The following is a 12,470-nucleotide window of genomic DNA, read 5'->3' as shown; positions in this document are numbered from 1 at the left end:
TTCACAATCCATGGATCGTTTCTTTGTCACCAAGTCCTTCATGAATTTAGCATAGCCCGGCATTTGTTCAAGAGCCTCCACCAAAGGCACATTAATAGATAAGCTCTTCATCATGTCAATGAACTTTTTAAACTGATTCTCATTTTTCTGCTTCGCGAGCCTTTGAGGATAAGGCGGAGGTGGCCTTGGCAAAGGTACTTTGGCTTTAGGTACAACCGGCTCTGGTATGTCTATTACATGTTCCCTAGACGGGTTCACGTCATTTTGAGTTTCCACCTAGGCATCTTGAATATCGATCCTCACTTCTTCGTTCGCATTCACTGCTACAAAAAGACTTTTAGTGGCATTTAATTGGCCGCAATAAAAGAATGGCCGCTAAATAGTTTTGTAAATGAAAATATTAGCGGAAAATAAGCATCAGACACTATTACATACCTTTTTAGTGGCAATACAAATAAATAGCCACAATTAAAAGCGACTTTTATTACTTTTGTATTCCCCTTCAAAATTTTAGACTAAAATTACTCATTCCCTCCAATTTTTTCCGTCTAAGTTGGGGAAACTTAAAAAAAAAATACTTCAAACAATTAAAATCTCTCATCCCCTGTAAAGTTCTCATTGTTGTTGCCCTATCGCGGAGTCGCCGCCTATCGCCGATCCTCACCATAGCGCCACCAACCTCAGGTAATATATTTCAAAAAATACTTTTTTTAATTGAATTTTTGTTCATCAATTTTAGTAGTGGTGAACTTTGCTTCAATCTTCGTCCCTGTAGAGTAGCTTTGGTCGGCACACCCTTTTGAAAAGGGCCCTTTTATAAGGGACAATAATTATAGTTAGAAATTACTATATTTGGTTTGGGTGTAAACCTTTCTTCATTGTGTCAAAAATAGGTTGACGAAATTAACTGATTAAGAACAGAACTTCAAAAGAAATTTCTGAAAGTTGGAAAATTTGTAAGTAATAATTAGATCGCTGGTTATTCTATGGACCAAGTTGTCTTATACTTTAGTCTTTACACTACTGGGTTCCAGAATATGATTTTTTAAAATATTATTATGCTGGCTATCTATTATCTTCTACTGCCCTTCAACTTGTATAGTAATCCAATTTTTTGTTTGTTACCTGTTAATGCAAAGTATCCCTTTTTATATCACTTCTACAGTATGTATGTATATGTGTCCTTTTTAGACTTACACATGTTTAGCGACAGTACTTATATTCCCCACTATATTTGATCGTACGGAGCTAACAACTGATAAAAAGGTGGCAGCTATAAGTAGCTTCTCAGTACTTCTACTTAAAGGTAACAGTTCATAAAGCAGACCATCTAGCTTTACTTTTAAGTTGAATAATTCTTCAACTCTGATATTACAGAAGGTAGTATGATATTGTTTATTGAGTCCCGGGTATACATGGTTTTAAAATAATTTGCAGACTATGAATTTGAGTTTATAACCTCAACTTTCTTGAGATTAAGGAATAGTAATAGTTGTTGCAAAGTTGATGTCAATAGAAGTTAGCACGTCGTCTATGCCGATTAGGTATTTGGTGCCACATAAATATGATAAGTTTATCACTTAAGGAATTGTTTAATGTAACTTCCATAGATAGAGAACATGTTGCTAGTTCATTGATCTATTTGTTTATGGTTGTAATATATCCCGGTACGCGCAAGCTAACGCATACACCACAGTTTAATTAAATAGTAGCATTCATTGAAATTATTTGGTTAACTTGGATAATTACCACACAAAAGTATTTTTGGTGATGAAACGGAAAGGATCCAGTAAAGCAAAAAAAAAGGAAAAGAAGAAGAAGAAAGAACTGCAGTTATCCATAGAACTGAAGCATATAGTGGTTAAGACTAAATCTATGTATTGTTTTGTATTTTGGTGGATGGATCATCGAAGTGCTTTGATTTACCAATGAGGATATTGGGGAGGAAGACAAAATAGAATGCGGATATAGTTGTAATAAATAGGATAAGTATAAGCTAATAGAAATCGCAGTTATAGCTCTTGACTAGTGTTTGGTGAAGATTGCTTCTTTAGACAGACAATGATTATCCCTTGTGATAACAAATTAATAACTAGGAGATCAGTAGACTGGTCTCGTCTCTTAGTGGCTATATGATAAAGCTATGGTATCAACTTCATAAGTCCTAAAAGCACACTTAGCTACTTTTAATTATTTCTTGGATAATTTTTATGTATAAATTATAAAATAGTATTCTTATGTTGCGATGACAGAGGAGAACACAAACAAATATAAATAACAGGGCCAAGCAAAGTATGTCTCACACTGGAGGATCCAAAAGTATTTCCATCTTGATGGCTGAGAAAGTATTCATGTAATTGGACTTCTCTCTTCAACTTATCTGTTTGGAGTGCATACTATAAAGTTTTTTCTGGTTTTTACTCTAACACAAGGAAGATCAATAGTTAGTTTCCTTAAACAAATTTTTTTGGTTTAGGAACAAAGGTTGTCTAGACAGGGTTTCAAAGAAGAAGAGAACTTTGTTTTCTTTTAAATTTGAAGAAGCAATGGGAAACGAGAAAGAAAAAAATGGATAAAGTGATGGTTCCAGGGTTTCGTTTTCATCCAACTAATGAAGAGTTAGTAGGGCTTTATCTAAGGAGGAAAGTTCAGTAGAAACCTATCACCATAAAACATATCAAGCAAATTGGCATATATATATATGATCCATAGGATCTACCAAAGTTGGCAACAACAGAAGAAAAAGAATGGTATTTCTATTGTCCAAGGGATAGAAAGTATAGAAATAGTGCAAGGCCAAGTCGAGTAACTGGAGCTAGTTTTGGGGAAAGTCAAAGCTACTGATAGGCCAACTTACTCTTCTGAAGGATCAATGCATTAGCTTGAAGAATCCCTAGTTTTCTACAAAGGCATAGCTGCAAAAGGCATTAAAACTGACTGGATGATGCACATGATTTTCAAGAAAGCATACTCCATTGCAAATAGAGCTCTTTCTCATTCTTGGGTGTCACCAGCAGCCACTTTACAGCAGATCATTTTCTAACCAGCATCCACTTTACTAATTATTCAAATGAAATCGCATTGATAAGAAAAACAAGTCCACCTATCCAATTTACTGGTTTTAGCATTAATGAATAATAATTTTCTTTAATATGGGTGCTGATGCTTGGAAGACGAATTTGCTTTGGGTTTCTTCTCCTTGTCCTAGTGGTGAAATGTCCACTAGTTATTCTACTAACAAGTGTTACACTTGACCCTTAGCTAAAAAGTGTTTTGTTTTTTAGTTTCAAGTACTTTAGCTTTTGTTTTCTTACTTTTGGATTTTGTTTTGTTTTCTTTTTGGGGTACTTTTGGAGTTAGTTTTAGTTTTGGATTAGTGTTGTAAAAACTCTAATGTAAGTTTTTCAATTAATTCATGAATCAAATCGTTTCTAAAAAAAAGGAGAGATGGTATTCATGTAAAATTACTAAATATAATATTTTAAAATACTTTTTATCATGCATAACTGACATTGATTTTGCTGTATTAGGCTGAAAATAGCATAGACCCTACACGAACACAAGTTTTTATTTTAACTCATAAACAACGTAAAGATGGTCGACCACTTGATGAGGAGTCTTCAAGGACAATCGTAAGATTTTTCTTCTCTATCTTTTAATTTTTGAATTTCATCTATTTTAGTTGAATTCAGGTTCATCGATTTTTCCTTACAGTGTTTCTTGAAAAGGAGATGTATATTTCCAAGTGTTGAGAAATAAAAAAAGTGGGTATGTTCGGGGTCTGTGAATTGGTCCAACTCTTTCGATACTGTGGAGTGATAAATCTTCCATAGATAATATTGTTCCAGAGAATTCGTCTAATGACGTAAGACGGATAGAACAAAAGATAATAGAGTTAACAGAGTTAAATGGAAAACAAAATGAAGAAATGAGTTTGATGAAACAATAATTATTCTGGATGAGACAAGTCATGTGCAAAATTGCTCCTAATGAGTTATCATCCCAAAATATCAATCAATTCTCAACTGAACATGTAACTCAACTTCCAAAGATTAAGATATTTTTCACAAATTTTTCGTTATGCATTTGTTTAACAACTAGCTTGAAGTCTGCTCCTGGGTAATTTCTTTTGAGACTGGAATAGTACTTATTTTGTTGCAATTTTTAAATTTTTTTGTCAGTTGAATTGGTTGAAGTTATGTCGAAAATCTTATTTTGTGTAGGTTTTCTAATTTTTGGCATACTTATTGTATAAGAGTGATTATTTTTGCCCAAACATTAATAAATCTTATTACTTTATCAAACACAAGGTATACTCTTGAATGTGTATCAAATAATGCATGCGGATGGTATAAGCAAATTCAATTTTTCCTCACAGTAATAAAGACTTCACCTAGGCAAGCAACTCTTTGAATGAACTTGCACTTAGATGCTCGGTCTCTGTGTACCTTTTATGTCATTCCTGGCCACCTCAAATACTTGTGTACGATGATTCATCTACTTCTCTTGACTAAACCATAGCCCCATCTCAAATATTTTTCTACTTGTTTGTATTGGATAACATGTCAATCTATTTGTAGCTATTTCATGTGTTATTAGAATCTTGATTTTAAGAGTCTCTTGAGTCTTGATATCTATATGCATTTAAGTTAGCAGGATCTAGATATATCTAAAACACAGCGGAATATCCTCTTGTACTACAATTTCAAAGTAAAATAGGGACCAAAACGCTTTTGATGTTTTTTTTGGACAAAAATCACTTTTATACTGCTTAAAAAAAAGTTACATAAATGAGTAAAACGCAGTACTATACTGCGAACTACGTTAACGGAAATTAGTCCGTTAAAATAAAATGCAGTACCATACTGCGTTTTACTTTTAAATTTTTTTTTTTGTAATTCGCAGTACCGTACTGCATTTTACTTCAATTTTTTTTTGTAATTTGCAGTATAATACTGCGTTTTATAAAGCTGTTCGCAGTATTATACTGCGTTTTACCTAAAACGCAGTATAATACTGCAAACAGCTTTATAAAACGCAACCCCTTCTTCTTCCTTGGACCACTGAACGCAACCCCTTCTCCTTTAAAAATTTCGATTATTCTGGTCCTCCCCTCCCCCACCCCGCGACAAACTTAAAAAAAAAAATTCGGCCCCACCCGTCACCTAAAGAGCAAGGAGTGTAGGTCCCACATACAAGACAAGCTTTAGATTCCTTCTTTCGGGTGCAAAAATTCGATTTCAATCAAATTCAAAAAACTTAAATCAAGGTATTTCGATTTTGTTTATGTCGAAACTCGTATAGTACATGCATATTTGTATTGTTTAATGTGTTTCCATGTTAATTTGTGTTATGTTTGTGTTTAAATTTATATCTTATTTATACCTGGACTGATTTATTAGCTTTGGTACAAAAAATTGTTAAAAGCAAATATTTCATTAAAAGTAAGGTTTTTTTTACTAAAAGCAAATATTTCATTAAATGGCTCAACCTTTTCGTCCACCAAAGTGCAACTGTGGAAAAGAATGCTCGATGCAAAATTGTTGGGACGGTGGTGAAGTTGGACGCCGCTACTGGTGCTGTATGAACCAGTTATACAAGGTTCCAGGCGAACCTATTTGTGATTTTGAGAAATGGGTTGATGAACCATGTTATCAGGAATGATATAGAGAACAACTGCAGTTTCTTCATAATATGTGTTTATGCCAACGGGAAACACAAAGAGAAAGCGATAGAATTATTATAGAAATGAGGGCGAAACTGAAGGAGGTGGGAGAAGAAAAATGGAAAGCACAATGGAATTGTGAAACACAAAAGGAACGAAAAGAAAAATATAAACGGAAACTTGCGGAGGTGAAAGCGAAACTGAAAGAGGTAGAAGAAGAAAATGAACGAATGGAAGAACGATTTAAGTGGTTGGAGCGGAGAATAAATGGCATCCGGGACTAAACATTGGCATGTATGTGTTTAGTGTATTTTTCATATTTCATGTATTTTTATTATGTTGTCCTGTTATGTTTGTGTTTGTGTTGTAGTAATGTTTTATTTACATTTTCCTACAATTAAACAGCTTTTTCTTCACTTATTCCAAATTGTGGAACATAATTTTATTTGATATATATTGTAACATACACAAGTACAAACACGTATTACAAAAAAAAACCAAAATAAAAGACTAGGGGTATCGTTGATAGTTGGGTACATTCGACGAACTTGCACCAGGAGCTGGATTACCACTGCCACGCACACCACCTGAAGGACATTTACGACGGTCGTGTCCTGTTTGCGAGCATATGTCACATTTACGCGCATAAACGGTGTCACCAATATCCATTTGGTTCCGTATATGCGTTCTCTTTTGCACTTGCAGCTTGTGCAAATAGTCCTTGTTACATACCATCTTAAAAGGTTCTGGCGGCCAATAATGCTCAGCACCTAATGGTTGCAACTTCCCACTATACGTGTCTACGTATGCAGCAACACTGTATTGCCTATCAATATAGTTTTTTGCCCCATATCCAACTTGTTGAAAGCACTTCAACGCATGTGCGCACGACATATGGTAGATGGTCCATTTCCCACATGAAGATAACCTTCTATTTTCATTCACCGTCTGTAGATTATTCCCACAGTGTCCGCGGATATCGGTCTTAACAATGCTGATGCAGCTGCATGCCTTTCAACAAACCTCTCCGCACTCTGTTTGAATGTCATGCGGACCATGGCAGTGACAGGCAGTCCACGGGAAGGCTTCAACAAGCCGTTGAATGACTCCGACACGTTTGTAGTGAGGGCTCCCCATCGTCTTTCGTCATCAGCATGTAATGTCCACATGTGAAGCTCATGCCTCATCAACCAATTATAGGCTCGTGGTTCTAATTGCCGGATCGCTTCCATGCGCCTCGTGAATTTGCACTGCTGGTGCTCAGTTGCAGCCATCCACATTAAGTCATGCAATGCCTTGTCAGGATATTTCTTCTGGAAATTGGCCTTCAGGTGACACACACAGTAACGGTGGTATGCATATGGTTCCTGCCATTCAGGCAAAAGAACTTAAAATACCACCATGTCGATCTGATATTAGACAAATACCTGAACGCTGTTTGACAACGTGCTGCTTCAAGTGGTTCAAAAAAAGCGTCCATGTCTCTTCACTTTTGTTGGCACATATGGCAAAAGCTAGTGAAAATATTTGCCTGTTGGCATCTACTGCAACTGCAATCAAAAGCTTAATATCATACTTTCCATAGACATGAGTACCGTCTATGGAAATAACAGGACGACAATGCACAAAACCATCAATTGCTGGTTTAAATAACCAGAACACATAGTTGAAAATATATTCGGGTCTGTCCGAACTCCGCTTACGCCTCCATTCAACAACAGTCTCGGGGTTAAAGTGTTGCAGTGCGGCCATGTACCTGGGCAGATTTGAAGAAGACTTATCTCAGTCGCCATAAATAAGTTCAAAGGCACGTTTGCGACCGAGATATACCTTTCTTTTGGTTATAGTACAACCATACTCCTGATGGACGGCTGTAATACACTCTTTAATCTTGAACCTAATGGACACTTCCAAATATGGAATCAAGACAAGAGAAATCAAGTCCACATCCAAGTTGAAGTGATTCTCATTGTATGTGTCCTTTTCATATCTATGCTCGCTAATAAATTTACCTACTTTCCACAAACCTGATTTCTTCTTGGTGGCACGCAATATCCAGTGACAACCCATAAAGTCTCTATGGCATACAACCTTGTATTTCTCCGTAGTTGACTCACTTACTGTCATCTCACGGCACTCTCTTATACTGTAAATTTTTACAGTCATAATTAAGCGAGCTTTATCAGGGAAATACATGCCCTTTGTCAGAATAGCTGGTCTAGACTCATCCCACATCGCTGACCGAAATTCATCATCATCCCTTGTGAGGGCATCCACGTTCGGCATGCTTGGCAAATTATCAAGGTAGGGAATATTCCGCTCATGAAATGGCACGTGAGACTCGTACACTCTTGGTCTAGCGGGAGGTGGAGGAACATGCTCCCTCGTCAGCTCAGGTTCAACATTCACTTCCTCCTCATCATCACCCTCATCATGGAAGGGTGTGTCATCCCCAGACTCATCCGCATTGTTGTCATAATCACTATCATCTTCCTGACTCTGCGCATCTGCCAAATCACGAGTAAATACGTCGTTTATGGGCAACTGTGTGAGGTTAGGAGCTTCAAGAATCTCGTTTTCACTGCATAAAAATAACAAAATGATAATATACCCAACTAGATAAATATTTTAGATATAGCTATATCACTTTACTTACAAGTCGTACTGTCTTGACGTTTCATGATGGATATTTGCTTGTTGGTGATGACTCCCGGATGGACCACCGTGGTCGAATACTCCAGAAATGCACATATTCCAACTAGGGGCGAGGTCATAACTTGTAAAATTCGTATCCGGACGGTACCCCCTATGAAAAATATGAGTGTTAATACAAATCCAATTAAAACATAAAATAAACATCGCTAAAGAACCCACGGAATTGAAGTTTACCAGTCGTCTTGTTGATTATATAAAGTCGAAAAATTATTTTGCAGCTGCTCATTCGCTGGTGGTGACAAGTTTAAATCAAGGCAAGCTCTTTCATCAGCAATCTGTCCGGCAAAAACTGCTCCAGAATAACCACCCGATGACTGGGGGTTATCCCTACTATGCACGCCCTCATTATTGGGAACGTCTTCCACCTTGACGTACATTTCCAATAATTTTATTACAATAAATTCCCTGTATTCATCCGGAATCCGCAAAAAATCTCTAAGAGTTTCATCATCCTCGATGTTAAACTCAGAATAATAAGCAAACCCCTGCGGAGTCACTGAATACGGAAATCTACCGGTTATTTTAAGGTTAACCGAACGCCTCCTCTCATTCATTTTTTTACGTAACAACGATACCAATTTATCGTACTCCATAGTAAGCGGCAATTTAACATGACATTGTGGAGGTGAGCTATACCTCACAGAGTTATTCTCCAACACAACCTCACCCCCCAATATAGTGAAACCCTTATTTTTGCCACTTCAGACATTGTAAAAAAATGATTGATAAGAAGAAGAGAGAAGTATGAACGTAAGTTTGAAGATTGAATGAATTTTCATAAAATTGAAACGCCTTTAAATAAGGCAAGTCCGAATGTAAAACGCAGTACAATACTACGTTTTATGTATTGAATTATTGTTATGTCAGTTCATTATTGGTGGGCCAAAAACAAGACTAAAACGCAGTATAATACTGCGAACAACTTTATAAAATGCAGTATTATACTGCGAATTACAAAAAAAAATTGAAGTAAAACGCAGTACGGTACTACAAATTACAAAAAAAAAATTAAAGTAAAATGCAGTATGATACTGCATTTTACTTTAACGGACTAATTTCCGTTAACGTAATTCGCAGTATAGTACTGCGTTTTACTCATTTATGTAAATTTTTTTAAGCAGTATAAAAGTGGTTTTTGTCCAAAAAAATCATCAAAAGAGTTTTGGACTCCTTGAAAAAGGCCTAATTGTTATTGAGGATTGTATGATACCCTACCATTTAGTTTCTTTCCCGTGTCCCCTTCTGATACTTCTTTTTTCACTTTTCCTATTTTAGCTCTGGCCTTATGAGCTCTATCCCTATTTAAATAGGCTCTACATCTCTCTACTTCTTTGACCAGTTTAGAGTGTCACTGTACGAATTGAAATACTAGTCGTTCTTTGAAAATTTGTAGTTTTAAGGAGTTCGCTTCTTGAGGTTTATCTGAGAAAGAATTCCTGAGGTTCATGAATACAATACAAGCTACTTTGACATATTTTATATATAGACTCACGATTTTTCTACTTCACATTTTATTCCATATTTTGACATTCACTTATTTTATTATTTCAGGTTATGCAACGAGTATCACAAACAACAAGGATACCTAGTGTTGCTAAAGGTACATCTTTATCCTTTAGCGCGCTACTGTTTGAGTTTTTTACTGTTTGAATTTTCCTCCAATTTATTTTATCACTAGAATCTGGTTTCATATACCCAAATGCTTTTGCCTTAACTGCTTTTTGCTACTAGTTGTTGTTCTCACTGCTGCTGCTCTATTACTCACATCGTTATTACTCTTGCTCTCAATAATTTATTTTAGCCTTTGTTTAGTTTTGTTGGTTATTAGGCAAAACAGAACTCTTTTTGTTGACCTGGGGTTATTCAAATCAAGTATTAAACACATTAGCATTGACTGGGGGACCTTGAATTCCTCTGGAAACTTGTGCAAAGTGCAAGTTGTTAATAAGGATATGGGTCAAAAGAACAAGCCTCCCATATGATAAATCTAATTAGGAAGTGCAAATCTAATACTTCTATCCACAATAAAAATATTGTTGGTAGAACAAAGTAACCAGCCAAACAGAGTTGTCATAAGCCGTCTTAAGGCCTTGATTCTGAGAATGCTGTAAAGATCCAGCAAATGGCATTAGCCAAACTGGCCTAACTATTTTTCTGTAACTAGTAAATATGCTTATCTGCGAGCTGAGCATCAGATATTGTAGTTTGTACACAAAATGACATGACTACCAATAGTCTTTACAAGAACATTGCCCTTTACTGAAGTAGTGGAATCGATTATTATCCCTTACAATAATCTCCCTTCCCTCCAACTTTGAAATGATTTTGATTGTTGTGTGCACAGTTGGTATATACGCACACATTTGGAAGTGCAAATCTAATTGTTCACTGAAAGTGCACAATTGGTATATAACCACACATTTGGTAAATTCATATACAATTATTAGGAAGTAGAAGGAAATATAAGCATCATACTTCTATTGGTAATTCATCTGATTGGGAGTAAATGGAGCTTTTCATATGAGCAGAATATTTAGTGTAGAACTACAACTTCTTCTCAAGTGAAATCCCTCCAAATCTTGCATAAAGTTTGTATGTTTTTGCTGTCTACATTGTGTGATTATCTCTGTCTTGCATTCCTCTTATATTTAGCGATGGCTAGTAGAAAAAGAAGATTTGCTTGCTTATGCGAACATGTACCGTGCTTATATATTTCATCTACTGACCTAGTTATTTTATAATTTCAGGTCATACAATTTGATGATCAATAATTTAGCGGGTCGAAGATTTCAATATGATAAAGAGTTCCATAAATTATTTGAAGACTATTATTCGTTAGGATTAGTCATATAATGACATTAGCTATTTACATCAAAATATAAGTTTATTTTTAAGTTACTGTGATATTAATATTTTGGATTTGTACTTCCTTTTATTTGTTAAGATTTAATAAGATACATTATACTTTTATGAATTATTATTAATATGTTTTGTTATTTGGATCATCTTTTGAATGAATGTAGTACTATTAATGATTGGTACACAATTGCCATTATAGTTGGTGACTTTTAGCAGCCGTTTAACCGAATTTACCAGTTATAAAAATCATAAAAGGGCAAATTATGATATTTCCATAAATGATATTGTAGCCATTATACTGTTAAAGATGACTTTTAGCGGCAATTTAATTGAATTTACTAGCTATTAATTTATATGTTAAAAGGGAATACTAATACGTTTTCAAAAGGGATATTATAGCCCTTTTAATTGCCACAAAATAATTACCACTAAAGGTATGCACTTTTAGTTATAATCTTTTTAAATTTAGCGGCTATAAAAATGGACACTAAAAGATCATTAGTAGTCGTTTTAGATTGGATTTAGCAGCCATCATAATTGTTGTAAATAATTGCTGTTAAAGCAAAATATATTTAGCGGCAATAAGTCATCCCTTTTACCAGCTTTTGTGATAATTACCGCTAAAGGCCTTGCCGACCCCAATTTCAGCGGCTAATCATCAATGGCCGGCAAATGATATAGCGGCTATTGTTATTGCCGCTAAAGCCCCTTTTTGTTGTAGTGATTTTTATTAATCACATTTTCAACCACCAAAGGAACTCCATCTTCTTGCAACTCAACTTCATCACTCAAAATTTGCTTTTGTTTGGAGGCATTCACATCACTGCCTCTCCCACTTCTTGTAGTTACCGCCATAACATGATTGTTCCTACCCTTCGAGTAAATCACCGTATCACTAGGTAGAGCCCCCTTAGGACGAGTATTCAAAGACTATGAGATTTGTCCTAACTGCACCTCCAAGTTTCTGATTGAGGTATTGTGGGAAGACAACTGCGCATCAGAATCTGCATTCTTTTTTATCATTTGTTCGAACATCATTTCAATTCTACCCATATCATTGCTAGAAGAACTAGGACCTTGGGATGGAAATGGGGGTGGATTGTTCGATTGTTGGTACATTGGGGGCCTTTGAAAGCCTTGCCCCCGATTTCCTTGCTTTCCATTATTCCATCCACCTTGATTGTTGTTACCACCCAAATTGTTGTTGTTACCATTCCAATTTCCTTGATTG

At 35.6% G+C, this 12,470-nt stretch overlaps 1 long non-coding RNA gene across 2 annotated transcripts; it reads left to right on the top strand.

Moving 5' to 3' along the window:
- Positions 1-428: 428 nt before the first annotated feature.
- LOC107813837 (uncharacterized) lies at positions 429-9,984 on the top strand. Of its 2 annotated transcripts, XR_012700056.1 has the most exons (3): positions 429-684; positions 3,531-3,632; positions 9,932-9,984. It is a non-coding gene; the product is annotated as an uncharacterized LOC107813837 (long non-coding RNA). The 2 variants fall into 2 exon arrangements; XR_001654442.2 differs by lacking the exon at positions 9,932-9,984 and having other exon boundaries at positions 3,531-4,618.
- The last annotated feature ends 2,486 nt before the right edge of the window (positions 9,985-12,470 follow it).

Source organism: Nicotiana tabacum, chromosome 16, assembly GCF_000715075.1.
Source record: "Nicotiana tabacum cultivar K326 chromosome 16, ASM71507v2, whole genome shotgun sequence".
NCBI classification, from domain to species: Eukaryota; Viridiplantae; Streptophyta; class Magnoliopsida; order Solanales; family Solanaceae; genus Nicotiana; species Nicotiana tabacum.
This window is presented reverse-complemented; position numbering and strand designations above follow the sequence as displayed.